We start from the raw sequence: 26,829 nt of genomic DNA on the forward strand, positions 1-26,829 counted from the left end.
AGAGGGAAGTGCAGAGAAGGGAGAGTAGTAGCAGTGAGTATTTGTAGTGGTAGGGAGGAAAGATTAGTAGTATGGTAATGAGGGGAGAGTGGTAGTAGTGTGGAGAAGGTAGAGAAGGATAAGCAGAAGTAATTAGTAGTGTGGAGGTGAGGGTAGTAGTGAGAAGGAGAGGGTAATAGTGTGAAGAGAGGAGTAGTAAGATCGGAGGCAATCTGGTAACCTCATAGGGTGAAAGTAGGTGGAAGAGCGAGAAACATCTGAGAGACAGAGGAGAGAGAGTTAGGGAGGAGAAAAGATGGGTGGATATGGATGGAAGAAATTAGGGGGATGTGGAGTTTAGTAAGGTGACAAAGTGCTGGAAGATCGAATTGGCATGCATACACCACCCTATTAAAGCTAACATCATTGATAGTGTAGGGCCAGTCTGGAATTCCATGAGGGAGTTAGATAACCTCCACTCAGGGAACCATTTATAGTCTGATAATTATCAGACAGCAGCACTATAGACTAACTGGGGGTGGGGAGTGAGAGAGAGATGAACAGACCTAACTTTACGTCCCAGGCCCTTTTCCAGCTAGTTCGCCCCATTAAAACATCTGTCTGTTTTTATACTGACAATTGTTCACTAAAGAAAGAACAGTCAACGTGCCCCTTTCTAAAGAATCTAAACAAATTAAGTGAAACCTCTGTGATTTATTCAGGTCATCTGTGACAACTAAAAAGATTTCACCAAAAAAAGCAAACTATTTGGGGTCCATATAACCACATTTTAAAAAACAAGAATGTATAGCATTATGTAATAACCAAAGTTATGATGGAGAACAGGCCCATTGCTAAATGAGGAATTAATGAGAACACCAAACATATGTTCCCCATTCTATAAAAACAAAAACAGCTGAAATATTAGTTAAGAAATTGTTCAAGAATGAACTAGAGCAAAACAAAATAATGTTGGCTGGAAGCTTTTGAATGAACCATAACCATTTGCATTGCTTTGGGCAATTCGACAGATCATAGTTTTTCAGCCTGCCATACAGCTACAGAAATAATCAAATCAGATTTGGTCCTACCCGTAAAGGGGCAGTCCAGTCAAACTACTAGGTTGCATTTTGGGGAGAATTAAAGGTAAATGAAGACTGCCTTACTTCATAGTTGGAATAGTGTTTTTTTCTGCTTCACTTATAGAATATTTCTGTAATTGTTATGAATAGGGTGCACCTGTGAGATACAGGTAGTCACCTGCACACCTAAGAGACATCACTCAACACTTGGTATGGATAGTGCCACAATCTAATCCATCTCAGGAACAATATTGGGCCTTGAGCACATTTTGCCCCAAAGACCAGGACTAAATACCTTTAAAAATGTACAGCAGGAAACGTGGAAATGCTCCAAAGTAAAACAACTCTTTGTATTCATGGAGAATTGTGCCAGCCACACTGGAACTGTGCATCCGAAAATATGTTAACATACTCATCCTTCCAGGGAACACAGACTGTGTTACAGAAATGCCTCAAATGACACATTACAAGTGGTAGGGTCTTGTCAAGTGTTATGAGTTGTGCATTTATGCAGTTTCCCTACTGTACATCAACTGAGTCTTTCTAATGTAATATTTCATTTATTTTCCCCACCACTGTCGGATCATTGTACACAGTTCATAAACACATGATGGCTTGCACATATCTTATAGAGTACATTTATATAAAAACAGAGGTTCTTTCCTATTGGTTTGAATAACTATTGTGTTCATTTCAGCCCAATATTATGACATTTTCAAGTTGACCAGTGTTTTAACCCAGAACAAACCACCCACATCCATGGGAGTATTTTCCTGGGGACATTTAAAAAATAACTTAAAATTCCAATAGTTCAAGGTTTGCAGTGTTGCTGGAGATTAGTATCTGCTGGAAATTTGATTGCAGAGCCTCACAAGCAAATTTGTCCATTAGAAATGGTACCTTTGAGCTTTGCCTGGCAATAATTCCAACCATCTGTTAAGGTAATGTAATGAGAATAAAGAGAACTTTCAGAGAAGGCTTAATTAGATAATTGGATTAGAGGCCTACTAGCATATGGTTTCATTATTTCTAGAACAGAAACTAAGGTTTGATTCCATGGGAAACCATGCACCCTTTACCATCGATAGGACAGTTGCATTTAAAAATATTTTTTCATTCAATCTTCAGATTTCCTGCGCCAAATAAAGAGGATTCATTTATTTGTTCATATCTTTATTTTCTACTGATTGTTTGATACTCTGTTCAGTGTATTCATCCAAAGATTTGAGTATAAGGTATTCAAATAAAAACTAGTGTTTCACCACTAAATGTGGATCTTCAGGAGGTGAAAGTACTCTTATACTTTTGGGGTTCTAGATGGTTGTTAAATTGATTCAGCAGACAAAATATCAATGTTTTTTATGCTGGTTTAATTGGATTCATATTCCAATATTTTCTGTTTGAAGAGGAAGACGGTGGTACTTCTTTCTTTGGTGACCATGAGGATTGTTTAAGATAACTCTGAAAGCATACTAGTTACACATATGGGACTGGGCGTGCTTTGAAGCTGGGAGTCACATATATTTTTTCATTTCTTTATTGCCTAAGACAATTTAATACAAAAGTCTTTTTGCAAAAAGACAACATATCCATTCCAGACTCCCACCCATCCCTCCCCACTCATATCACATTTGTTTTCTTTTCATCCAGAGAAAAAGCAGATCCTCAAGAACGCTTCTCAGGCTTTGAGCCAAGACAGTCTTCCAGGAATTTGATCATAGCAATTGACAAATTAATTTTATACCTTCTTAGGAGCCGGGCCCAGCACTCTACAGCCGATAGGGAGGGGGTGGATTCCACAATTTCCCCAAAATTAAGGGACCTCAGTTCTATTAGGCCAGGACATCGAGTGCACAAATGCTGAAGAGTTTCCCTGACATCTGGTTCCTTACAAAACCTGCAGGAATTGAGGGAATTCCGAACTATGTCCCATTCTTACCATGATTATGATTGGTTATTTATAACATCTTTAATACTCAGAGGTTTCTAAGCGTGGACCCAGGGATCAAACCTGTGTTACTTCTTGTTGTCTTGCTTCGCAAGGCGAGCGCGTTGCCCCTGAGCTACCTCCCAAGATGACGATTTCCATTGTCAGATATTAATTGAATCTGACCCTCATCAGCTGGGTTCTGAAGTACTGGTCAGGAAAAACTTGTAGACTGAGGTGTGACTATATGATCTTACCTCCTGCGCTAACTGGCTGAACAACTTCAGTTTGATAGCTTCTTTGCAGGTCTTCATCCAGTCTCTGTCCCATTACCTTTTCTCAACTTTTGCTGGATTAGTTAAAAGTTCTTCTAACGAGGACCCCAGATCTTCTAGCAGTGATTTCTGTGCTTGGTCCCACGACAACGACACTTTGCTGTTATTCAATGTTATTTCACTTTTTATTAGCCTGAAGATCTGCAGGGATTAGGGTCTTACCTTACCAAACAAATTTTACATTTTCCACTGTACACATCACTTCAATGAGATTAGCCCCATGTCTCTTCTGACAATCTGTATTGGGATTGACTTTGGTAGACACAACACTTTTTTCCAAAAACTCCCTTCAAGTAGCAGCCACTCTGTTGCAGAGATGGTTAACAGGTCATCCACCCTGTAAGTCACTGTAGGCACTACTTTAGCCTTATAGAATTTAATCAAAGACGTTAAGGAAAAGCCATTCAATCTCTGCATCAGAATTTTTGCTTGAGATTCCAGAGCACTCTTTTTTTATTTCAAAATATGGGATGTTTTCGCAGTCGCCAAGTTTTTACCTGTTGGCACTCCTAAATATTTGAAGGTGTCTACAACTTCGATTTTCTGACTCCCTAGATGCCAAGAGAAGGAGCGTTTGGCTTTCCCTCCATTCTTTCACATCACAAGTATCTTGTTTTTCTTTAAACGTATTTGAAGGATGTTCTGCTTGGTATATTCAATCAGCTTGTTTAATTGCCTCTGTAACCCGATTGGCGTTGAGTCACTCAAAGCCAAATCATTTGCATACAAGAGCCAATTTACCTCTGCTCCTCCAGTTCTTGGTGGAAAACACCTGATATTAGCCAACGATGGGCCCAAGTCTGATATGTATAAGTTAAATAGCACCGGTTTCAAGGAACACCCCTGTTTTGTTTCACTCCTCAGTCGATGGGAATCTTCTCACTTAGTCTACCCATGGCGTTCAGCCGAATTCTGCACAACGTGTTGGTGTGTAGAGTCTTGATCTGGTCAACCAAGTGAACCGGACAGTTCCATGTGAAATGTTTATTCCATAGTCTGCTCCTGTTGATTCTGTGAAAAAGCTCTCGATGGGTCAACAAAGGTGATATAGAAATTTTGGTTTCTTTCTTGGGCTCTGCACAACAGCAGAGATGGAAGAAAAATTGGAGGTGAAGACCCCAAGCCTTGGGCATAGCCAGCTTGAAACTGATCTTGATCCCATTCTCCTTCACCCACCCTGACAGCCTGCGGAGGAGCAGCATTGTACAGAATTTCCACAACACATCTAGTAATGCAATTGGGCGGTAATTATTGGGTTTGCATGATCACCACTCTTTTAAATTGGGACACAATTATTGAATGATTTTCCAATAAATATGCTTCTTCTATAATTGTACTGATAGTATCTAGCATTTACTTGCTCCTCGTCTTTGCCGAGTTCCAGTAGACGTTTATTAAAGAAAGATCGATAAGTCCAACTGCCTGTAATTTATTTTTTAGGATAGTGCACTGGACATAAGGGTCATGGTTGGTAGATTTGATTCCTTCAAGATCTAAACCCATCCCAATCAAAGTCAGCAGGCCCGCTGTCGGACGGCCTAAGTCTGTTGCAGTTTCCGGGTTTAAGAAACTCTCAAAGCCATTCAAGGTTGGCTTAGTTGATAGCCACACTTCTTGTAAGCATATGAAGTCTGCCTCTGTCCACGGAGTATCCCCAGGTTTCAATAGATGTGAGAAGCCATGTGTGTTTCAAGAGGAGGGGACGTCCAATGGAATCGTTTTTGGCTATACTGCTGACTCAGACCTGAGCACTGTCGACATCAAGGACCATGAAATCTCTTCTGGTACCTCCAATGGGTTAGTGGTTATTAATTTGGTTGTTTTGGCCATGATTGAGTTCCCTGGCCTGGTTATGGTGATATACAAATTTGGTTTGCGTGTCTACACTCGAAGCCTTTGCGGTCTGGTCTTATCAAGTCACTGTCAGAGTATAGAGGGGCTTTATCTCCAATAGAGAGTCCAGCTGGCTTGATGGCGGCAGGAGGCTGTGACCTCTGCGTCTCTTCACAGGCTCTGTTGTTACGGTCAACTTCAGATTGTTTGAGGGGACTATGAATTTGGTGACGTCTTGACCCAGTGATAGCAGGGAGGCTGCTGAGGCCATCAGCAGATTTTTGACCACCCTTGAGTGTAGGTGGAGAGACACCAAGTCCATCCTGTCTTCTCGAGGAAACTCCACTATTATAAAGTCGTCAGATATAAGTTGTTGAAGAGATGGAATGGTGTGGCAGAGGTTTAGGACATGTATCTGTTTAATATACATTCCTCACCTTGATCAATCACTCTCTCCATTCTGAGACAACATGAGGCTCCTTCTGCTGGTTTATCTTGCATCACTATAGGTTGAGAAGGCTTGCCAACTGCTCTAATAGTAAAAGGTGCAGTTGTGAGTTAACGAGTATCCAAACCCTGATATGTTTTTGGGGGTAGTTGTTTAAAGAAGCTGGCTGGCCTTAAATGAGGATTAGGTGGCACTCTGGCCACTTTCACTGGTCCAAGTCGATGTTGTTGAATAGCATCAGATTGCTTACTCCGGTTTCCCTATAGAGTCTCCTCGCCCCTTCCAATGGCGGTGGTCATGGTGTATTTACAGATTGCTCTTTGTCTCCTCGCGGCCAATGTTGAGGATCTTTGAGCAGGCTCCAAGAGGTTATTAAAAGTCGCTCCAGAAGCCACCACTAGTGGAACTGGCTGGAGGATCTCTAGTTCTTCAGAGTTTGAGGATTCGTCTTGAGTCCACCGAATGAGTAGTAAGGTCAAGCAAAATGGCTCTGTCGTCCTCGCTGAGAAACTTATATCCTTGACCAATCCCATGGAGAGTCTGGGTAGAAGTTGATTGGGTCAGGCTGTGGATTTGTAACCAGACATGGATCACTGTGGGGAAGGGTGATGTTCCTCAAAAAACTTCTGGAGTCTTTGGCATGGACCAATTTAGAGTGGTTCTGAGTCCTGGCCGTCCTGCGTTGAGCAGAGGGTGCAAGTTTAGTTTTACCAAAAACAGCAAATGTTTTTAGCAAGGATTTTCCCTTGTCCACTGCCTTTGCGACGTCTATTTGATCCTGGGACGATTCCCACAATGGGGCACCAGCCGGTCTTTCCTCCGATATAGCCTTGTTTGGCAAACACCTTGCGCTTGTGCCAGAAGGCTCGATTGGATGCAGAGGGCCTGGTCAGGCTTGTTGGGCTTAACACTGCCCTCCTAACCTTGTTGGCCATTGTTGGCATGAAACGATGGCAAGGGACTGGTCTGGGTACTTGTCATCACTCTTTCTGGTCTTTCATCAAAGTAGTAGTTGCATTTCTGGTATACACTCCATTCTCTGTTTACCAGAGGCCCCAATAAGGCTTCTAGGGATATTACTTTTGTGTGGAGCATCGTCAATGAGGTAATCTGATCCTTTAGGGTATCATTAAGGGACTCGTACAACGTTGTACAGAGCTATACTTGTCCTTTAGACCTGGTCTCTATAACCCATTTTGTTGGCCTCGGTACATGGTGCCAGTGGATGTAGGTAGACCCGGTTGCAAGTCCAGACGGTTCCTGTTTTGATGCTCCTCGTCTTGGGTTAGCGGATGTTGAGATCTATTAGCCATAGGAACTTCCCATAGAGGACTGCTTAAATCCAAAGATTCACTTGCTTGTGTTGATCTGGGACTTAAAGCCCTCCCACCCCGTACAACGTGACTTGGCCCAGGGGGGCCGCTGTAAGAAGTTTGAACTTTTTTGTCAGCAAATCAATATCTTGACGCAAATCACCTGTTCCGTTTACAGTCAATTGTGGGTTTTGGTGAAGAGGCAATTTCGACAAATCTCTAGGAATCTCTTGATCTTCAGGGCTGGTAGAGAGCTGAGGCACTTTTGGTGAGTGGCACTATGTGACACTAGCTGATTCAGTATATGGTCTCTTTTGAGCTGGCGCTTTAACAGGTATTTGCAGGCCTGCTGGAATAAGTGTCTTCTCTGATATCCCCTGTGCCTTAAATACCACCACTCCTTCTAGCAGCTCGTCATTGGTTAGTTCCTTGCAGGCCCCTTCTGATGATACTGGAAGGCTACATAGAGGGTCAGGCTCCACTGGTGAAGGTTTACTCCCCAAGGTGGCCCATTTATCTAGACTGGACCACGGACGATGGGCACCTTTCCATCTCCATTTAGTCTGGGGATGTCTGAACAATTTGATGTTGGGACATTGTGGTGCCTTTTTCCCCAGTGGTAGTGTCAGTGGGTCAGATGGTTTCAGGCGTAAGGCAAACGAGCCAATCTTCTTAGGGCAGCTTTGCACCACAGGTGTTGTCAGTAAAGGACTTTGGCACTGAACCACCAGCCTTTGGTCGGCTATTGATGGAGGCCCCACAATGGATTCTGAGGTTGCAGCAATTTGGGGAGCATTGGAATCATGCTCTTGGGGATGATGGTAGTTTTTGCCCTGTCAGGACATCCTATTATGATGGTAAATGGAAGCGGACAACCCTGCCTGTTCCACCCCGCTGGGAAAGACTTGCCCACAGTCTTACATTGGCACTGTATGGTTGTGCTGTGTGGCTGGGAGTGTCAGCACCTTCCCACTCTCAGATACAAAAGTGTGTTGGTTTGGGAGAGGAAACCAGATTGTGATCCCAGTGGGTGGGGGCACTGTTGAAACTGGGAGATTTAGGGGGGGGATAAGTGATGGCCCATACTCACCCTCCTCACAAACTCCTCCACCCTCTGCCTCGTACAACTGTGTGAAGGGTGCCAGAGCTGTAGGTATTACTGACATTTGGTTGAACAAATCCTTCCCTGAATGACGATGCACTGACTTGTCCTTTAGATCTGGTCTCCATAACCCACCTTGTTGGCCTCTGTACACGGTGTCAGTGGATGTAGGTAGACCCGGTTGCGAGTTCAAACGTTCCTGTTTTGATGCTCCTCGTCTTGGGTTAGCAGATGTTGAGATCTATTAGCCGTAGGAACTTCCCGTAAAGGACTGCTTAAATCCAAATATTCACTCACTTGTGTTGATCTGGGACTGTCATGATGCCTACCCCTGGGGACCCAGACCAGGTCCAGCAACCCCGGAAGCAGGCATCAAGTTATTTAGAGCAAGCCCAAAAGCCCCTCTTAGGGGCTGTTAGGGTGCACTACTGGCGCCTATGGTGCCAGGCTCATGTGGGGAGTCAGACCTGGCGCCATAGGCGCCAGGCTAATAGAGTAGGACTTGCCTGATGCAGATCATGCTGCAAGAGCTCCAAGCCAAATGAGGCTTGTAAGGGACTATTTTACCTTGGGACTATTTTTTACTCGGGTGGGGCTGGTGAGGAATACTTACCTGGGACTACTTTCGAGGCTATTTAAACCACGCCCGAAGAGCAGCACATGCTTCGTGTTATTCTGCATCCAGCAGCGTAACGCTCACTGTGTCTGCAAGCCTGCATCCAGTCTTCTGCCACGCCCGCCTCAAGTCTGCAGCTCCTAGAAAAAAGGGAAATAGAAGGAGAAAAGGACTTACCTGATTTACCTCTGGGGGTACTATTCCTCTTCACAGGTCAGTGCAGCCTCCATAGCATCCTCGCTGTACCCCGGCCCCTAAGGGGAACAAAAGGACAACAAGTTGAGACAAAGGGACAAACAAGGGGAATCCTTCTCACCACAATAGACTTACCTAATTTTACTGCCGGAGGCATTATTCCCCGAACTTCATATTTTCTCTCCGCACCTGAATAATGGAGAAAGCAACAGGTTACATTCTGTCCTTATTTTATTGAACTGTGTTGGATAAGACAAATCCTTACCTGAACTTCGTCAGCTACCACGAGGAACTCTTCGCTGGGGTCAAGTTGCAAACTGCAAGGAATCGGACAAGAGTGAAAGTCAGACATTTGAACTCTTACGAACTACAATGTTCTGAAACTCACCAATTCCTTCTAACCAGTGAAGCAACTGGTTATCTACGCGCCCCTGCGCTCGATGCAGGATGGAGAGCTCATCCTTCCAAACCATCAGGTGAGACTTTAAGGAGGGACATTAAAGGTGATCAGTGGGGAGAACAGCAGGGGGAGGTGGGGGTTAACTCTCAACTCCACGGGTGGTTAATTCCCTTTCTCCATTTACAGAAGAATACTCCTACGGGCCAAGCAAACCAAGCTGGGTGGGCCAGTCCAGTCTGTCATCTCAGCACGACACGTCACATTGGTGGAGACTGCAGCTGTCCAGTTTGGATCGACGCCCCTGTGGGGGCCAGGTGAGCGTAACAGAACGTGAAGCCTACCCACAAATTCCCACCCGGGCGTTATGGAAACTTCAGAAACTGACCAATTGGCCCAACTACTAGGGGAACTGAGGACAGAAGTGCATTCCACCCGTCAAGAGTCCAATGCTCTTAGGAGAGAGCTGATTTTGTCAAAGGAGCGAACTGATGATCTTGCTAGGCAATTACTGCAAAGCCAGGCAGGACAAACGCCCCTATCAGGACTCGGGACTCCAGCTCCTGTTTCATCGAGTAACCCTGTGCAAATAAACCTACCAGGGACAATTCCATTAGCTCCGCCCGAACGCTTTGCCGGGGACCCTAAAAGGTTTGCCGTGTTCATGAAACAATGCCGCTTGGACTTTTTATGCAGACCTGGAGCCTTCCCAAACGATCAAGCCAAGGTAGCCTTTGTATTGTCATATCTCAGTGGCAGTGCAGCTGATTGGTCAATTCCACTAGTTATTCAGGATTACCCAATTCTTCGAGATTTTCAGGGCTTTCAAACGAGCATGGAAAGACTGTTTGCCCGGCACTCCCACGAACATTTGTCCCTACGACAGGGTAGCCAGGACCTTCTATCCTACATCGCGAACTTTAATATGTTGATAGTGGAAACTGGATGGCTTGAGGTAAAACGAATCACGTTATTTCATCGAGGGCTTCGAGGAGAACTCAAGGATGTCTTAACTGAAGTCGTGAGCCCACCTCAAGACTGCGCTGAATATATAGACCTAGTGGTCCAGTTAGATCACAGACTTCAGAACAGAAAGGCTGATCGAGCCAAGTTTGAGAATCGGGTGTTGGTTAAAACCCACGCTAACCCCAAAGGAGCAGATGCTTCAGAACCCATGCAAATCGGAGGGGTTAAAGGACCCTTAACCCAGAAGGAAAGAGAAAGGAGACGGCAAATGCAATTGTGTCTATATTGTGGAACTGCTTAGTGCACAGAAGTGTGCTGTTGGCTGTCACGGACTTCGTTTGGACCTTGGACTCGGCTGCCGGCTGACAGAAGCATTGCAGATTCTACTCGAGAGCCGCGAGTGTGTGGAGGACGTCTTTGGCAGTTGCATCTGGGCTATGCTTGACCTAGAGACACTAGGATTGGCCAGCTAGTGGTGTTCCCTCCCCTCCACTTCCTCTGAGATACGTGAAAATACCGGCATACAGCGCACCACGCGCGCGCACTGCAAAGTGCACAGAAGTGTGCTGTTGGCTGTCACGGACTTTGTTTGGACCTTGGACTCGGCTGCCGGCAGACAGAAGCATCACGGATTCTACTCGCGAGCCGCGAGTGTGTGGGGGACGTCTTTGGCAGTTGCACCTGGACTTTGCCTGACCTAGAGGTGAATGTTGTGGGCTGAACTGGAAGCGTTGTTTGCTAATCTGCATTTCCCCAGACCCTTGTTAGACTAGACACGCCCCCCCTGACATTTCGCCAGACATGTCAGATTAGTCATACCCTGCACCTATACGCACGGCCCTGATGGTTGTTTTTATCCCTTTTATTATTTTAGACACTAGGATTGGCCAGCTAGTGGTGGTCCCTCCCTCCACTTCCTCTGAGATACGTGAAAATACCGGCATACAGCGCACCACGCGCGCACACGGCAAAGTGCACAGAAGTGTGCTGTTGGCTGTTCGCGGTGCTCGATGCTATGCTGAGGGGTTGGATACATGAGCTAATTTTAAAGTAAGTTGAATAGAAAGCTATTAGACACAGCTATACCTTTAGAATACTAGTAGTGGATCGTGAACTGTACTAAGTAAGTGTGTATGTGCGGTTTTAAATGCAATTACGCTCTGTGAATAACACCCGTAGGAAAATGGGTGATTTAAAACCAGATACTAGTAAGCAAATGAACAGACCTAACCGTGCCTGCAAAAGGAAAATTATATCACAACCAGGCTTATTAACCGAATGCAAGTTGGCAAAAATGACGACATTTTTTAAGAAAATTGAGAGTTCTGAAAATATGCCTTTAAAGAGTGAACAAATAATGACACCTAAAGAGATTGAATGCTCTGCACAAGAAATAATGGATGAATTAGCAACTGCTTTTCCATGTATTGGTAGTAAATTACTATCACAGATGGTGAAACCAACTGGACTAAGTCCGTGTGAAGAAAATGTAAACATTTCTGACGATAATATTTGTCCGTGCCCTATGGGGGATGGAGAGACTGAACCATGTGCAGAAATACAAGTGGAAAAAGATGATCTGCTAAAAGCAGGAGAAAGGTTTGATGCAGAGACAGGAATAATAGTCATAAGAAAAGTCAGTTTAGCAATTAACAATAAGACCCCTGATGGACCCATAGTAGAAAAGCCAGAAGCCATAATAATTGAATCATTAGATGAAACAAGCTTTGAAAGTAGAACTACTGAAGAGCTCTTTCAAGCCCTAGAAAATGCACTAACTACCATTATTGAACGATGTGAGTCTATAGAAGATAAGTTAGCGATCCATTCACTGCTATTATGTGATCTTAGTCAAAGAAATCAGAAAAGCATGATTGATAAAGGTATGAATACATTTATAGAAATAGAAGATAAACACCTATGTGACTATAAAAAAATAAATGATCAGATAAGATCGGGTCTGACTGGTGACAAAATTAATGAATATAATGTGCTTGAGTATAGCTCACCAAGCAAAAGGGGGGTAGGTGTGCTAAAATGAAACAGGAAAAACTAAACCATAAAAAATACACGAGAAAGTCACAAGCAGGGAAAAATAAAAACAAGTATGGGCAAGCAGCAATGTATAGTACTAAAAAGATAAATACAATCAAGAATGGATGCATAAGTGAAATAGAGGAAACCATTGAACTTGGGAAACCTGTTGATAAGTCAGCTAACGATTCAAGAAAACTGGTAGAATTGAAAGCGAAATCTATCTATAAAGAACCGAATTTTGTAGGCGATTATAATGTTGAAATACATGAGCCCAGAATTGATGGTGGTAGCGGGAAAGTACTGAAGCGACAAAAGAGGGTCAATGAGATCGTCTGTGATATCAGAGACTTTTTATTGTGCCCCCAGAGTCTCTTTTAGAAAAACCCAGTGCCAACTCTATGAAGGCACAGCAGGTATTGGAGATGCCCAGGGAAGTGTAAGTAATATAGAAAACATCAAAGGGCAGAAGGATAAAGAGAATCCTAAGAATAGATCACCTATAGCAAAAAAGGGAATAAATGGGTGTACGCCTCTGAATGAAGAAGTTCGTGATGAAATGAATAATATGACCTGGGCCATTCAAGTGGAAAATATTGACCCTAGCGAAATGGTGGTACTCAATAGACAACAAATACTCAGAATATGTGCTGCAATCATACCATTGAGGATGATTGTATCTGATGATTTCAAAATAATAGACCAAGTTGTTAATCCCACTTTGATCATAACTAATGTATGGTGTTATGAGCAGACAATACACGAGTTTAGATTGAGCCAAAAAGCCCATTTTGAGAAAATCGGCTATACATGTAATGAAAAACTCATACCTACGGAAAAATATGAAGCGAAACGTACGAAAGAAGAAGGAAGAGAAAGCAAATAATAAAAATTGGGCCACTCAAATAAATCAAAAGAATGTAGTGAAAGTGAACTCAGATCCACCGTCAGACCCAAAGACTCCTGATGGCTACTGGCAATGGCTCCCAATTGCTTTCAAACCCCATTTTGAAACTTGCTCCTGATGACCTGGAGGTATTTATGTCTTGGAATACTCGAGGGAATGCACATTACATTAGCAATGATGGTCTAATTGCGAATATCGCTAAATTTAGAATAATTGCCCTCCAGGAAACATGGTTGGTAACTGATTGTGAGATTGATGGACGAAGTAATCATGTCAGTCTCGCAACACAAGGAACTAGAGGGCGCACGAAGGGAGGTCTAATGATCTCTATTAAAGCACCGTGGAGTGGGATTAAGCATGAAACATCTACCAAGATGATTTTAGTGGTTACAGTAACATGCACCTTGCCCACAATAGATAATTTCATATTGGTAAACGTATATAACCCGCCTGGAGGTAAATATAATGGGGAAAATATTCTTACACTAACTAAAGTACTGGTAGAATTTGGAAATAAACTACCTGTTATTATAGTTGGAGACCTAAACACCAAGCTCAAGTTCGAGTCTGAATTTATTTATGCTGAACGTAAGTCCGAACCAGTTAAAATAGATCCCTTGAAAAAGGAAGTAAAAGATTGGATCTCCCTACTAAATAAATATCAGTTACTTATCTTGAATGGTAATACCGTAGGAGATACTGAATTACAACCCCTCGCATATGTGGGAACACTATGACCACCATTGACTATATGATTGTAAATAAAAAAGCAAGAATGCTAACATGTGATATGGCTATCGGTTGTAGACATGAAAGTGACCACATGCCTCTCTATCTCTGCTTTATAGATAAACATGTAAACATCAATGAATATCAAATGAATGGTGATATACAGGTAAACGAGGCGGGAAACCGTATAAAATGGAACCCCAGAAATATAGAGAAAGGAAATGTGATCGCTGAACAATTATTGGAAAACTTCATAAGGAAATTTAACAATGACCCCCATGATAAAATGAATGAAATGCTCAGTGACTTTGACGTCATGACCGAAAATATAAAATCATCGGTCATGGAAAAAAGAACACATAGGACAATCAGAGAAAAGTGGATAAGTTTGTTAATGTGATACACAAAGAAAAGAAAAAGCTCAGAGCTGATATTAAAAAATATATAACGGAGCGGCCCATAGATGCAACCCATAAGATACAGACACTTAAACGACAGTATAAGTATTGGCTGAAACACCACCAGAAAAAGAAACATGAAGAAACGTGGTTGAAATTGGCGCATGCCTCGAAAAACAGAAATAGTAAAGAAATGTGGAACATTATAAACTGTAAAAAAGAAGTCTCTCTCCCTATTAATTGTGTGCCAGAAAGTAGTTGGGTTACTCATGTTAAAAGTACCTTGGGGACGTTATTAAGTGAAGAAAAAGAGATAGTGACTGTCCCCACGGTACGGAAATGCACAACGACTGTAAACTCACTGGTTAACATGATAAAAAGATTGCCTAAATCAAGAGCAGCTGGCCCAGATAGCACCTGCAATGCACTACTAAAAAAGGCCCCTGATTTACAGGCTAGGGTGCTACTCATTTTATTAAATGGATTGGGAGCCAAGGAAAGCTGCCCGAGACATGGAAAAAAAGTATAATACTTCCCATATACAAGAAAGTCCCACGTAAAGACCCTGTTAATTACAGAATGCTGGCCATGCTAGATATACCGGCAAAAACATTTGCCAAGATTCTGTTAATTGATTTAAATCAATGGATATCCGAATGCAGAGTTTTGCCTGATAATCAATCTGGCTTCAGAGCAGGATCATCTACCACACATAATATAGTAAATCTAGTAACCGCCATAGAATATTCACGCAAGGTACGTAGGCTGTCAGTATATGTTGGATTTATAGACTTTTCAGCGGCATTTGATACCATCACTCGGAGTAAGCTATGGGCCAAGCTTAATAAATGGGGAATACCGCCTGGGTTATTGTATATGATACAACTGCTTTATACTGACACCTCAGTCCGTGTTCGTCTGGACCTCGAAGGAAGATTATCAGAGGAGATATCAACCATACGTGGAGTCAAGGTTGTACACTAGCAGCCATACTTCTTAACCTAGATCTGGCAGACTTTCTAAACAAGGCCAGAAATAGCCTGATATTTGATATCAAGATTGGCACAGCTAAGCTTGGTTGGCTAGGATACGCTGATTATCTTGTCCTAATCGACTATACACCTAAGGGCCTTCAAGTAAAATTAGACGAACTAGCAAAGTTTGCAAAGGAGAATGACTTGGCTATTAACACTGATAAAACTAAAGTAATGAAGTTTGATTCTAAAAACTTGACCAGAAATCAAAAAACAAAATGGATGATCGAAACGAGACAGCTTGAGGTTGTGAATGTCACAACTCAGGTATTGTTTTCTGGTTGTTGCAGATAATACCTCCCCACTCTTTTGGGGAAGTTACCTTCACTCAAGGAATATGAAATCTTTATGGTGATGTGCCAAAGACTTCCCTCCCAAGAGCTCAGCCTACAGGGATCAATACACCTGGCAGGCCGGGGGCTTGAGTGAAAAGGCAGGAGCAGAATCGTCAGAGCTAGAGGGACAAAGAACAAAACAATTGTTCAGGAAATGCAGCCAAGTAGTGCCGGAAAACAAACAGCCAACACCGCCCACAATTACCCACTCTTACCTGCTCCGTAGAAACAATATACCAGTAACCTACTAGTATCAAAATGCAGAGACAAGGAGGATGTATGGTGAAGGGAAGGTGTGCCAGTATCCTAGGAACACCACGGTGAAAGCAGCAAAGCGTCCAAAAGGTGTTCAAAGCAATCCAGAGTTAAAGCAGCAGAGCGTCCCAAAAAGTGTTCAAAGCAATCCAGAGTTTAAACAGCAGAGCGTCCCAAAAAGTGTTCAAAGCAATCCAGAGTTTTAAACAGCAGAGCGTCCCAAAACTTGTTCAAAGCAATCCTGTGTTAAGGCAGCAAAGTGTTCCAAAAGTGTTTCGTGCAAGGCAGCAAAGCGTTCCAAAGGTGTTCAAAGTAACAGGAGCGGACAAGGAAAAGAAATGAAATGACCAGGGAAGCGAGCGTTCACCTCACGCTAGTTCTCTTATGGAAATGTTCGGGTTATCAGGTCACCAAAACTTAAGGATTCAGAAATGGGAGGTCAATAGTGAGTAAGCCGGGTTCATATAATCCAAGGGGGACAATCGAGGGAGGCAGGTGTCGGGAGGCAGACAAGGACAAGGCAGAGACAACAACTTGATTCGAGCGCCGGGTAGTCAAGGATTAAACAGGAGTCCGGGAACAGAAGCTCGTAACTAACAACAGTTTAGGAGCACCCGATCTCCGAATAGCCGGCATTTAAATACGGTCCACAATGAAGGAAACACAACAACGTAGTGCACGTGTCATGTGACTACAAGTAGCGGGAGTTGTGGGAATTGTAGTCTCAAAGGGTTCTGGGTGTCGGGTAGCGCTCGGACAAAGCCATGGTAGTCTCCATTTTAACCGGGATGTGACAGTGAATGAATACACATACCTAGGCGTGGTCATAGATAATAAGCTCGATTGGAAAAAACATTGGTGTGAAACAAAGAGAAAATGCATGATAACCACTATGGCTTTAAGTAAATTTATCGGCAATCAAGGAAACATCTCTGTGAATACTGTTGTTACCCTATACTCTGCCAAAATTGTATCTTGTTTACTTTATGGGGCCAGAATATGGGGAAGCTGCTCTAAAAAAGAGTTGAAAGTATTTGAAGCTAAAATGCTGAAGATATTGCTGAGGATGCCTAAAAACCTGCCATATGAATACCTGTTGTTGGAATGTGGACTGACTAGTGTGAACAGTCGTATTGAGCTAATGATGGCTATGCTATATGTGAAACTGAATCGACTCACCAATGGAACGTTTGTGATAAAGGTTATGGAACAATATGGTAATTCTACAGCTAAACAGAACTTTGTCGCCATAAACAAGTGGAATAAGATCTATGATAAGTGGACAAAAATTGACAAAGACGACTGGTTGTTGTTCTCTATTGCGCAGATCAAGCTGAAATTAAAAAGGCTAATCTGTAAACAAGAGTATGACCAGATGATAGTCAATCTGGGAGAAAAAGCAAATAGTGGCCCCTTCCTTAATCAATTGATGACCAGGGATGGCATACCCACCTATCAGTATGCATTTCCTGAGAGTAATATGATTCGATGGTATTTAAAGTTTACATTTAATATCTGTAATATATTAGTCATATTAGGTGCAAAAAATGGTATCCATAAGGACATTCGTTATTGCAGATTTTGTGGGATAAATACGTTGGAAACTGCCCACCACATTATATGTGAATGCGAAAGTCGCGGAAAATATCTAATGAAATATAACAACAATACATATAAGTGTAATATGACTGAAATTTGGCTGAGTCTTATGGCTGGAAATGAATGAATCTAATATTTTCTATGATGAGGTTTTTTGTGAAAATTTTAGATATCTTAACCGAATTATCAAATGGTGTTTTGAAGTTTTTATAGAGACACTCGAATTAGTGGTAGATAAGCGTATGATGCAAGGTATGTTCTGAGAAAACCATGTGATTTTATGTGCTGTATATGTAAAACTGTAATTGTTATATGCATATTAAATAAATAAATACATAAATATTGTGGAACTTCTGGGCATTTCCACAATGACCGACTGAGGATTGGTCACTCACAGATCCAAATATCAGTGTACAACTATATAGGATTCACAATTGATATCTTGAGGAAAACTGTTTCTCGCCTATATGTAAATGTGCACTACTTTACTAACACAGCATCACTCTGTCCTGCTTTATTTGTGTTACAAAGTTCCCCGAATGGGAAATCAATTTGTTTAACCTCTTGTGTAACTAAAACAAATATAGCTCTGCTGTTATTGGTAAAGAATCTTACCATGCAAATGATGATGCTATAAGTTAATTACCTTATTTTATCCATTTTGCTTTCTGGTCATTGTTTTTCTTTAGTAAACTGTACATGCTTGAGACTTATGCTCTATTGCTGCCTTAATTATTTTGCTTTTCTACCATATCAGGACACTGTATTTTGGTTTCAGTTGTTTTGATAAAGAAAATGGAGTGCAATATTAAAAAGGCTGCACCACACAAAACTGGTTTCTTGTAATAACATATTCATATTCAGAACTTATTCATACAATACAATTCATATTGTCTTGTTCACCCCTCAGGGGATTTTAGATTAGATAACAAAACTAGAATGAATCAGAGGTTAATTTTTGCATATACCACCAATTTGAATAGTATCTACTACATACAAAAGTTATAGTATGTTTAAACTTTGTTAGGCGGCTACCCCCTTATGTGACTTATGGCTGGAAATGACATGAATCTAATATTTTATATGATGAAGTTTTATGTGAAAATTTTAGAGATCTTAACCGAATTATCAAATGGTGTTTTGAAGTTTTTATAGAGACACTCAAATTAGTGGTAGATAAGCGTATGATGCAAGGTATGTTCTGAGAAAACCATGTGATTTTATGTGCTGTATATGTAAAACTGTAATTGTTATATGCATATTAAATAAATAAATAAATGAATATTGTGGAACTTCTGGGCATTTTCTACGGGATTGCCCTGTGAAACCACCCAAGAAGGTGGTAGGAGCTGCTGATAAAAGCCATATGGAGTCAGACTCGGGAAACGACCACGCCCGACAAGCGTAAAGGTCCGCTTTCCGAGCTTGAAGAAGGATACTCAGACCTTGTATTGATTGGCGAGAGAAGAGAATAACCTTCCCGGATTGTGCACGAACCTGTTACCCAAAGAAAAATCTGAACGCAGGCCTGGCCACAGTAACCACAGCAGTCATGCAACTACCTCCAGAATACCAAGAATTCCAGGATGTCTTCCAAAAAGAACAGGCAAACACCTTACCTCCTTGCAGATCGTACGATTGTCAAATCGATCTCATACCCGGTGCACAACCCCCTTGTAGCAGGATCTATGCCCTTACGGAACCTGAGAACCTTCACCTACGACAATACTTAGACCAGTACCTTGCCAATGGCTTTATTCGTCCATCCAAATCCCCTGCATCTTCAGCTTTGTTCTTCGTGCCCAAAAAGGAAGGTGACCTCAGAACGTGCATAGACTACCGCACATTGAACCAGATAACTGTTAAGAACTGATAGCCATTGCCTCTGATCCCTGAACTACTGGACCAAGTGAAGGACGCTTGCATATACACTAAATTAGATCTCCGTGGGGCATATCATCTGGTACGTGTAAAAGAGGGCAACGAATGGAAGACTGCTTTCCGCACTAAGTATGGGTTATTCGAATACCAGATGATGCCTTTCGGGTTGTGCAATGCACCAGCAGCCTTGAAATACTTCATGAACGATGTCCTTCGTGAACTCATTGACGTTTGTGTTGTCGTATATATAGATGATATTCTAGTATACTCCTCTTCAGAATCTGACCATGTGAAGCACGTCCGAGCAGTCCTTGAGAAATTGCGCCAGCACAAACTATATGCAAAACTGGAAAAATGCGTTTTTCATGCCACATAAGTTGAATTCCTGGGTTTTATCCTGACCCCAAAGGGAGTCCGAATGGACTCACGAAAGGTGGACGCAATCCTTAAGTGGCCATCACCAAGTTCAGTTAAAGGAGTACAAAGCATGCTCGGCTTTGCCAATTTCTACCGCAGATTCATCCCAGATTTTTCACATGTCGTACATCCCATCACAGCACTCTTGCAAAGAAAATAAACGCTTTATGCGGACTGAAAAGCTGAAAACGCCTTCCAAGAGCTGAAAGCGAAATTCACGTCTGCACCTGTATTAAAGCACCCGCGCCCTGAACTTCCATACATGGTGGAAACTGATGCATCCAGTCTAGCCATGGGAGCTGTCTGTCTCAAAAGGACCCTGAAACTGGCCAGCTTCACCCAGTAGCATTTTGGTCCAGAAAGTTCTCAGCACCTGAGTTAAACTATGCGGTTACCGACAAGGAGTTATTAGCCATTAAATCTGCCTTCAAGGCTTGGCGGCACTATCTTCTTGGTGCCAGGCATACCATTACTGTGATCACCGATCACCAGAACTTACAGTATTTAAAAACAGCCAAGGCCCAATCATCACGTCAACTCCGATGGGCATTGTTCTTTGCCGAGTTCGATTTCGTGATAACCTATCGACCAGGTTGTAAGAATGGCAAAGCAGACGCCTTATCCCGAATAGGGATGGGAGAGGCAGAAGTGAACCCAGAACCAGTACCTATAATTTCCGAACAAAGGATTCTTGGCATGACTACTCTACAGACACTAGAGGACATTCAGGTAAAGATCCAGCAACTCTTTGATCCTACAGCCCTGCAGGACTGGATAAAGAAAGGCCCAGACTCTCTGTCACCAATGATCTGCCTTATTACCAAGGGTGGCTATTTCTGCCACACAAGGAACTACAAGAGCTAATCATTTCCCGTTATCATGATACCCTAATGGAGGGGCACCCAGGTATTGCAAAAACTGAAGCTAAAATTAAAAGACAATTCTGGTGGCCCACCTGGCAAAAGGATATTAAATCATTTGTGATGTCTTGCGGCATTTGCGCCCAAAACAAATGTCAAAAGAAAAAACCAGCTGGACTCTTACAACCTTTAACATTCCACCTACACCATGGCACACCTTATCGTTAGACTTTATTACTGATCTACCTCCTTGTAATGGATTTAACACCATTCTAGTTATTGTGGATCTTTTTTCCAAGATGGCCCACTTTATTCCTTTAAAAGGATTACCTTCAGCCTCAATCCTGGCCAAAGAATTCCTCAAAAACATTGTTTGCATACATGGATTTCCGTCCATGTTGGACTCTGACCGGGGCAGTCAATTCATTTCACATTTTTGGAAGAAATGTTGTCAATTGGCGCAAATCGACGTGAGATTATCGACCAGTCACCACTCACCACCCCCAGACCGATGGTCAAATGGAGAAAACCAACCAGACTCTTGAACAATACCTGTGTTGTATGTTACATCAGACTGAGAGTAATTGGAAGGACATTCTTTGGATCGCCGAATATGCATACAATAATTCAGTACATTCTGGAACTGGAAAAAGTCCCCTTTATACCCTATACGGGCACCATTCTCGAACCTCAGACCTTGACTCGCCCCAACACTTAGAAATGCCCGCAGTGGACCATCTACACGCTACGATTACACAAGCCTTTAAGGAGGCATCTGCACATTTAAAACAAGCAAAGGAGAAATATAAGAAAGATGCTGATCGGCATAGAAGTGATTCTCCACAGTACCAGATAGGGGATCAAGTATGGTTGGCCACAAAACACATACCTCTCAAGGGAACGCGGACCTTTAACCCTAGATATTTGGGACCTTACTCTATTGGGGCCATTATCAACCCGGTGGCCGTCAAGTTGGACTTACCTGCTAATATGCGAATTCACCCCGTCTTTCATGTGTCACTTTTGAAGCCAGTGCAACCAGGGATAAGACTAACCAAGCCACCAGACCCCATCCTTATAGACGGGGAACCCGAATTTGAGGTTAAGAACATCCTGGCTTTCAAACGAGCATGGAAAGACTGTTTGCCCGGCACTCCCACGAACATTTGTCCCTACGACAGGGTAGCCAGGACCTTCTATCCTACATCGCGAACTTTAATATGTTGATAGTGGAAACTGGATGGCTTGAGGTAAAACGAATCACGTTATTTCATCGAGGGCTTCGAGGAGAACTCAAGGATGTCTTAACTGAAGTCGTGAGCCCACCTCAAGACTGCGCTGAATATATAGACCTAGTGGTCCAGTTAGATCACAGACTTCAGAACAGAAAGGCTGATCGAGCCAAGTTTGAGAATCGGGTGTTGGTTAAAACCCACGCTAACCCCAAAGGAGCAGATGCTTCAGAACCCATGCAAATCGGAGGGGTTAAAGGACCCTTAACCCAGAAGGAAAGAGAAAGGAGACGGCAAATGCAATTGTGTCTATATTGTGGAACTGCTTAGTGCACAGAAGTGTGCTGTTGGCTGTCACGGACTTCGTTTGGACCTTGGACTCGGCTGCCGGCTGACAGAAGCATTGCAGATTCTACTCGAGAGCCGCGAGTGTGTGGAGGACGTCTTTGGCAGTTGCATCTGGGCTATGCTTGACCTAGAGACACTAGGATTGGCCAGCTAGTGGTGTTCCCTCCCCTCCACTTCCTCTGAGATACGTGAAAATACCGGCATACAGCGCACCACGCGCGCGCACTGCAAAGTGCACAGAAGTGTGCTGTTGGCTGTCACGGACTTTGTTTGGACCTTGGACTCGGCTGCCGGCAGACAGAAGCATCACGGATTCTACTCGCGAGCCGCGAGTGTGTGGGGGACGTCTTTGGCAGTTGCACCTGGACTTTGCCTGACCTAGAGGTGAATGTTGTGGGCTGAACTGGAAGCGTTGTTTGCTAATCTGCATTTCCCCAGACCCTTGTTAGACTAGACACGCCCCCCCTGACATTTCGCCAGACATGTCAGATTAGTCATACCCTGCACCTATACGCACGGCCCTGATGGTTGTTTTTATCCCTTTTATTATTTTAGACACTAGGATTGGCCAGCTAGTGGTGGTCCCTCCCTCCACTTCCTCTGAGATACGTGAAAATACCGGCATACAGCGCACCACGCGCGCGCACGGCAAAGTGCACAGAAGTGTGCTGTTGGCTGTTCGCGGTGCTCGATGCTATGCTGAGGGGTTGGATACATGAGCTAATTTTAAAGTAAGTTGAATAGAAAGCTATTAGACACAGCTATACCTTTAGAATACTAGTAGTGGATCGTGAACTGTACTAAGTAAGTGTGTATGTGCGGTTTTAAATGCAATTACGCTCTGTGAATAACACCCGTAGGAAAATGGGTGATTTAAAACCAGATACTAGTAAGCAAATGAACAGACCTAACCGTGCCTGCAAAAGGAAAATTATATCACAACCAGGCTTATTAACCGAATGCAAGTTGGCAAAAATGACGACATTTTTTAAGAAAATTGAGAGTTCTGAAAATATGCCTTTAAAGAGTGAACAAATAATGACACCTAAAGAGATTGAATGCTCTGCACAAGAAATAATGGATGAATTAGCAACTGCTTTTCCATGTATTGGTAGTAAATTACTATCACAGATGGTGAAACCAACTGGACTAAGTCCGTGTGAAGAAAATGTAAACATTTCTGACGATAATATTTGTCCGTGCCCTATGGGGGATGGAGAGACTGAACCATGTGCAGAAATACAAGTGGAAAAAGATGATCTGCTAAAAGCAGGAGAAAGGTTTGATGCAGAGACAGGAATAATAGTCATAAGAAAAGTCAGTTTAGCAATTAACAATAAGACCCCTGATGGACCCATAGTAGAAAAGCCAGAAGCCATAATAATTGAATCATTAGATGAAACAAGCTTTGAAAGTAGAACTACTGAAGAGCTCTTTCAAGCCCTAGAAAATGCACTAACTACCATTATTGAACGATGTGAGTCTATAGAAGATAAGTTAGCGATCCATTCACTGCTATTATGTGATCTTAGTCAAAGAAATCAGAAAAGCATGATTGATAAAGGTATGAATACATTTATAGAAATAGAAGATAAACACCTATGTGACTATAAAAAAATAAATGATCAGATAAGATCGGGTCTGACTGGTGACAAAATTAATGAATATAATGTGCTTGAGTATAGCTCACCAAGCAAAAGGGGGGTAGGTGTGCTAAAATGAAACAGGAAAAACTAAACCATAAAAAATACACGAGAAAGTCACAAGCAGGGAAAAATAAAAACAAGTATGGGCAAGCAGCAATGTATAGTACTAAAAAGATAAATACAATCAAGAATGGATGCATAAGTGAAATAGAGGAAACCATTGAACTTGGGAAACCTGTTGATAAGTCAGCTAACGATTCAAGAAAACTGGTAGAATTGAAAGCGAAATCTATCTATAAAGAACCGAATTTTGTAGGCGATTATAATGTTGAAATACATGAGCCCAGAATTGATGGTGGTAGCGGGAAAGTACTGAAGCGACAAAAGAGGGTCAATGAGATCGTCTGTGATATCAGAGACTTTTTATTGTGCCCCCAGAGTCTCTTTTAGAAAAACCCAGTGCCAACTCTATGAAGGCACAGCAGGTATTGGAGATGCCCAGGGAAGTGTAAGTAATATAGAAAACATCAAAGGGCAGAAGGATAAAGAGAATCCTAAGAATAGATCACCTATAGCAAAAAAGGGAATAAATGGGTGTACGCCTCTGAATGAAGAAGTTCGTGATGAAATGAATAATATGACCTGGGCCATTCAAGTGGAAAAGATTGACCCTAGCGAAATGGTGGTACTCAATAGACAACATATACTCAGAATATGTGCTGCAATCATACCATTGAGGATGATTGTATCTGATGATTTCAAAATAATAGACCAAGTTGTTAATCCCACTTTGATCATAACTAATGTATGGTGTTATGAGCAGACAATACACGAGTTTAGATTGAGCCAAAAAGCCCATTTTGAGAAAATCGGCTATACATGTAATGAAAAACTCATACCTACGGAAAAATATGAAGCGAAACGTACGAAAGAAGAAGGAAGAGAAAGCAAATAATAAAAATTGGGCCACTCAAATAAATCAAAAGAATGTAGTGAAAGTGAACTCAGATCCACCGTCAGACCCAAAGACTCCTGATGGCTACTGGCAATGGCTCCCAATTGCTTTCAAACCCCATTTTGAAACTTGCTCCTGATGACCTGGAGGTATTTATGTCTTGGAATACTCGAGGGAATGCACATTACATTAGCAATGATGGTCTAATTGCGAATATCGCTAAATTTAGAATAATTGCCCTCCAGGAAACATGGTTGGTAACTGATTGTGAGATTGATGGACGAAGTAATCATGTCAGTCTCGCAACACAAGGAACTAGAGGGCGCACGAAGGGAGGTCTAATGATCTCTATTAAAGCACCGTGGAGTGGGATTAAGCATGAAACATCTACCAAGATGATTTTAGTGGTTACAGTAACATGCACCTTGCCCACAATAGATAATTTCATATTGGTAAACGTATATAACCCGCCTGGAGGTAAATATAATGGGGAAAATATTCTTACACTAACTAAAGTACTGGTAGAATTTGGAAATAAACTACCTGTTATTATAGTTGGAGACCTAAACACCAAGCTCAAGTTCGAGTCTGAATTTATTGATGCTGAACGTAAGTCCGAACCAGTTAAAATAGATCCCTTGAAAAAGGAAGTAAAAGATTGGATCTCCCTACTAAATAAATATCAGTTACTTATCTTGAACGGTAATACCGTAGGAGATACTGAATTACAACCCCTCGCATATGTGGGAACACTATGACCACCATTGACTATATGATTGTAAATAAAAAAGCAAGAATGCTAACATGTGATATGGCTATCGGTTGTAGACATGAAAGTGACCACATGCCTCTCTATCTCTGCTTTATAGATAAACATGTAAACATCAATGAATATCAAATGAATGGTGATATAGAGGTAAACGAGGCGGGAAACCGTATAAAATGGAACCCCAGAAATATAGAGAAAGGAAATGTGATCGCTGAACAATTATTGGAAAACTTCATAAGGAAATTTAACAATGACCCCCATGATAAAATGAATGAAATGCTCAGTGACTTTGACGTCATGACCGAAAATATAAAATCATCGGTCATGGAAAAAAGAACACATAGGACAATCAGAGAAAAGTGGATAAGTTTGTTAATGTGATACACAAAGAAAAGAAAAAGCTCAGAGCTGATATTAAAAAATGTATAAAGGAGCGGCCCATAGATGCAACCCATAAGATACAGACACTTAAACGACAGTATAAGTATTGGCTGAAACACCACCAGAAAAAGAAACATGAAGAAACGTGGTTGAATTTGGCGCATGCCTCGAAAAACAGAAATAGTAAAGAAATGTGGAACATTATAAACTGTAAAAAAGAAGTCTCTCTCCCTATTAATTGTGTGCCAGAAAGTAGTTGGGTTACTCATGTTAAAAGTACCTTGGGGACGTTATTAAGTGAAGAAAAAGAGATAGTGACTGTCCCCACGGTACGGAAATGCACAACGACTGTAAACTCACTGGTTAACATGATAAAAAGATTGCCTAAATCAAGAGCAGCTGGCCCAGATAGCACCTGCAATGCACTACTAAAAAAGGCCCCTGATTTACAGGCTAGGGTGCTACTCATTTTATTAAATGGATTGGGAGCCAAGGAAAGCTGCCCGAGACATGGAAAAAAAGTATAATACTTCCCATATACAAGAAAGTCCCACGTAAAGACCCTGTTAATTACAGAATGCTGGCCATGCTAGATATACCGGCAAAAACATTTGCCAAGATTCTGTTAATTGATTTAAATCAATGGATATCCGAATGCAGAGTTTTGCCTGATAATCAATCTGGCTTCAGAGCAGGATCATCTACCACACATACTATAGTAAATCTAGTAACCGCCATAGAATATTCACGCAAGGTACGTAGGCTGTCAGTATATGTTGGATTTATAGACTTTTCAGCGGCATTTGATACCATCACTCGGAGTAAGCTATGGGCCAAGCTTAATAAATGGGGAATA

This window comes from Ambystoma mexicanum, chromosome 7q, assembly GCF_040938575.1.
Source record: "Ambystoma mexicanum isolate Mex_15411 chromosome 7q, UKY_AmexF1_1, whole genome shotgun sequence".
Lineage (NCBI taxonomy): Eukaryota > Metazoa > Chordata > Amphibia > Caudata > Ambystomatidae > Ambystoma > Ambystoma mexicanum.